This window comes from Zalophus californianus, chromosome X (assembly GCF_009762305.2).
Source record: "Zalophus californianus isolate mZalCal1 chromosome X, mZalCal1.pri.v2, whole genome shotgun sequence".
Taxonomy (NCBI): Eukaryota; Metazoa; Chordata; class Mammalia; order Carnivora; family Otariidae; genus Zalophus; species Zalophus californianus.
In genome coordinates this window covers 32,666,404-32,671,167 of record NC_045612.1, presented here as the reverse complement: position 1 = coordinate 32,671,167, position 4,764 = coordinate 32,666,404, and the positions used below count along the sequence as shown (strand labels likewise).

At 38.9% G+C, this 4,764-nt stretch overlaps 1 pseudogene; it reads right to left on the bottom strand.

Moving 5' to 3' along the window:
* Positions 1 to 2,728: 2,728 nt before the first annotated feature.
* Positions 2,729 to 3,085, bottom strand: LOC113931291 (annotated as a pseudogene).
* Positions 3,086 to 4,764: the final 1,679 nt, after the last annotated feature.

Below are 4,764 nucleotides of genomic sequence, written 5' to 3'. Positions count from 1 at the left end.
CACCAAAGCATTTTTTTTTTTTTTACCCCAAAACTGAATAAACAGTTGAAGGAACTATAGGGTCAAGATAAGGGTAAGTAAATGTAATTCTACCTGGATACTGTATTCACTTTCTGAAAATGCTGTTTTGGGTTTGTTTGTTTGTTTTAGTCAGTGACCCATAAGGAAAGATTGCTAAAGCATTTTTTCCCCTTATTATCATCTTAGTGCCCACGTAAATCAATGGCTTTCAGTACCTGAGTGCCAGGGAAGTTTAGCTTCAGTTATTTTCAAAGACCTAAAAATCACAGAGAAAAATGAATCTATTACTTTGGTGATCCACCTGAAAATTTCAATGCATAGTAATACTGCTTTTGAAAATGTTCTTTTGCAAATAGGAATTGATGACAGTTTCGCTGCGTTTTAGATTAACAGTCGGTGTGTGTATACATGTATACATGGAGGGGGAGTGACTTTAGGGACAGATGGCTTGGGACAAGATGACTTTAGGGACAAATACTTCACCATTAGCACAGTAAGATCAGTACACAACTGAAGGAATTGGGGCCTGAAGGGGAGCAGAATTTGCTACCTGAAAATATGCCTCTTTGACATAGGATCATTTTAGGTTATTTTTAAGAAACAGCAGACATAGGAGAAACTCTGAAAACCTGGTAGAAGTTACCCTCTTAGAAGAAAAACATATATTTTTTTATTTTTTTGCAATTTCAGTTTTCTTTTCAATTTTATCATCCTAACCATTTTTTAATAATTTTTTATCACAATAAATATACTCTTTAATGCCCATCCCCTATCTCCCCCATCCCCCAACCCACCCACCCTTCTGGTAACCATCAGTTTGTTCTCTATAGCTAAGAGTCTGCCAGCCCTTTTTTTTTTTTAAAGCTGTTTTTTTAAAATATTTTATTTCTTCATTTGAGAGAGAGACAGAGAGAGCACAAGCCAGGGGTGAGGCAGAGGGAGAGGGAGAAGCAGACTCCCCATTGAGCTGGGAGCCCGACATGGCTAGGACCTGGAGATCATGAGCTGAGCCAAAGGCAGCCCTGGGGGGCTCAGACGCTCAACCATCTGAGCCCCCCAGGGGTCCCACTATAGCTAAGAGTCTGTTTCTTGGTTTCTCTCTCTCTCTCTCTCTCTTTTTCTCTTTGCTCATTTTTTTGTTTGTTTCTTAAATTCCAGTTAAGAGTGAAATCATATGGTTCTTGTCTTTCTCTGACTGACTTATTTCACTTAGCGTTATACTTTCTAGCCCTATCCATGTTGCTGCAAATAGCAAGATTTCATTCTTTTTTATGGCTCAATAATATTCTATTACATATATACACCACATCTTTATCCATTCATCTCTTGATGGACACTTGGGCTGCTTCCATAGTTTTGCTATTGTAAAAAATGCTGCAATAAATATAGGGATGCGTGTATCCCTTTCAATTAGTGTTTTTGTATTTTGGGGGTAAATTCCAAGTAGTGCCATTACTGGATCATAGGGTGGTTCTATTTTTAATTTTTTGAGGAAACTCCGTACTGTTTTCCACAGTGGCTGCCCCAGTTTGCACTCCCACCAACACTGCATGAGGGTTCCTTTTTCTCTCCATCTTCAACAACACTTATTGTTTCCCGTGTTTTTGATTTTAGCCATTCTGACAAGGGTGAGGTGATATCTCATTGTAGTTCTGATTTGCATTTCCCCGATGATGAGCGATGTTGAGCATCTTTTCATGTGTCTGCTGACCACCTGTATGTCTTCTTTGGAGAAATGTCTGTTCGTGTCTTCTACCCATTTTTTAATTGGATTATTTGGGGGGTTGTCAAGTTGTATCAGTTCTTTATGTATTTTAGATACTAACCCTTTATCAGATATGTCATTTGCAAATATTTTCTTCCATTCAGTAGATTGCCCTTTAGTTTTGTTGATTGTTTCCTTCATCGTTCAGAAAATTTTTATTTTGATGTCGCCCCAATAGTTTATTTTTGTTTTTATTTTCCTTGCCTCAGGAGACATATCTAGAAAAATGTTGCTATGGCCAATGTCAGAGAAATTACTGCCTGTGCTCTCTGCTAGGATTTTTATCGTTTCAGGACTCACATTTAGCTCTTTAATCCATTTTAAATTTATTTTTGCGTATGGTGAAACAAAGTGGTCCAGTTTTATTCTTTTGCATGTGATTGTCTTGTTTTCCCAACACCATTTGTTGAAGAGACTGCCTTTTGCCCGTTCTTCCTTTGTCTAAGATTAATTGACCATATAAATATGGGTTTATTTCTAGGTTTTTTTGTTCTATTCCATTGATCTATGTGTCTATTTTTATGCCAGTACCATACTGTTTTAATTATTACCACTTTGTAATATAACTTGAAAACTGGAACTGTGATGCCTCCAGTTTTGTTTTTCTTTTTCAAGATTGCTTTGGCTATTTGAGGTCTTTTGTGGTTCCCTACGAGTTTTGGGATTGTTTGTTCTAGTTCTCTGAAAAATACTGCTAGTATTTCGATAGGGATTATATTAAATACGCAGATTTCTTTGGGTAGTACAGACATTTTAATATTTTTTCTTCCAATCCATGAGCATGGAATATTTTTCCATTTCTGCATGTTGTCTTGAATTTCTTTCATCAGTGTTTTTATAGTTTTTAGAGTACAGGTCTTTTACCTCTTTGGTCAAGATTATTCTTGAATATTTTATTGTGCTTTTTTAACAACTGATAATCAATTTATTAAAAAGGTTGATTTAAGCATCTGCAATGGTGACCTCAATCTCGACTCCTGGCTCAATACCGATGGAAGTAATCTGCTTAACAATCTCAGAAGGAATGTGCAAATCAATGAGTCACTTGTGGATCCTCATCTGAAAATGATCCCAAGTCTTAGAACCCTCACCACAAGTTTTTCTTGTAGTGATTCTCAGAGTCTTGGTAGGCATCCAAACTGGTGCTTTCACTTTGAGATTCTTTTCCTTTGCCCCTCCGATCAAGTCAGCACATACCTTCCCCAAAGATTTTCTGTTGCAGCTGGTTAGAGTAATTCTAATTCAGTGAATCACCATCTCTGGTTCCCTGGGTGTCTACCCAGTGTCTCTAAAAGCCATGATTGTGGCACAGCTTCCAGACTGACTTGTTCCTCAGTGAGAGCAAACAGCGGTGAGTCAAGGGCAAGAGTGGGGCATCCAGAGCTCTGCTATAGCTGTGACCATGTCTTCCTCAAAGAGCTGAATATTTTACTGTTTTTTTTTAAAGATTTTATGTATTTAATTGACAGAGAGAGACACAACAAGAGAGGGAATACACGCAGGGGGAGTGGGAGAGGGAGAAGCAGGCTTCCCGCGGAGCAGGGAGCCCGATGTGGGGCTCGATCCCAGGACCCCGGGATCACGACCTGAGCCAAAGGCAGATGCCTAATGACTGAGCCACCCAGGCGCCCCAGTATTTTATTATTTTTGGTGCAATTTTAAATGAAATTGTTTTCTTTACTTTTTTTTTAAGATTTTATTTTATTTATTTGGCAGAGAGAGAGATAGCGAGAGAGGGAACACAAGCAGAAGGAGTGGGAGAGGGAGAAGCAGGCTTCCCGCTGAGCAGGGAGCCCGATGCGGGGCTCGATGCGGGGCTCGATCCCAGGACCCCGGGATCACGACCTGAGCCGAAGGCAGACGCTTAACGACTGAGCCACCCAGGCGCCCTGAAATTGTTTTCTTAATTTCACTTCCTGCTGCTTCATTATTAGTGTATAGGAATGCAACAGATTTCTGTACATTGGTTTTGTATCCTGTGACTTTACTGAATTCATTTATCATTTCTAGTAGTTTTGTGGTGGAGTCTTTGGGGTTTTCTATATAAAGTATCACGTTACCGGCAAATAATGAGAGTTTTACTTCTTCCTTACCAGTTTGGATGCCTTTTATTTCTTTATGTTGCCTAATTGCTGTAGCTAGGACTTCCAGTGCTATGTTAAATAAAAGTGGGGAGAGTGGTACGAGAGTTTTTGACTTCTTCTTTGATTTCTTGGTTGACTGAGCAATTTATATTTATAAAGTAAATCTGCATTTGTCAGGGTGTCTCCCTCTCTGTACCAGGAAGACAAGGATGACTAAATCTCTCGAAGTGCTTATCAATGGAGAAGGCAACAAATTAAATCTGCATAACAACCATATCCTCCTTTACTGTGCTTTTCCTGGTAACTTCCCACAGCTGGCTCCCCACCTCTATCATCTTCCTTGGTCTTTAGCTGGAGGTGGATTTAAGGTGGTGGCTTGGACCATTTTAGGAAGTTATTTGATTTTCCTGGGTATCTGCCATGTATACAGGAGTTATACATGTTGTTAATTTTCTGTTTGCTTTTCTCCTATTAATCTGTCTCTTACTATGCGGGAGGAGAGTTCCTCAGCCAAGAACCTAAAAGATTAGAAGGAAAATTACTCTTCCTCCCTCATAGCCATAGAACCAAAATCATGAAATAAGGAGGTGATTCAGGCAGAATGAAATTCAGGACTACTGTAGTCAAAATAACAAAATCCTTTATTGATGCTCAGCAAGGAGGCATTATATATTCTAGTTACGACTTGTAAGGAAATTTTAAAAGTCCTGCCAGCAATAGGCCCCTCGTATGAATAGAGAAAGGAGAAGTTTAACACAATTTAATATCGCATAAGCATGATCACATTCACATGTGTATAAGGTAGCATAACAGTCTGGACAGACTTACAAAGTCTGGACAGAATTTCACATAAATGTATACATTAGAATAGAAGAAAGAACAATGAAAAGTTCT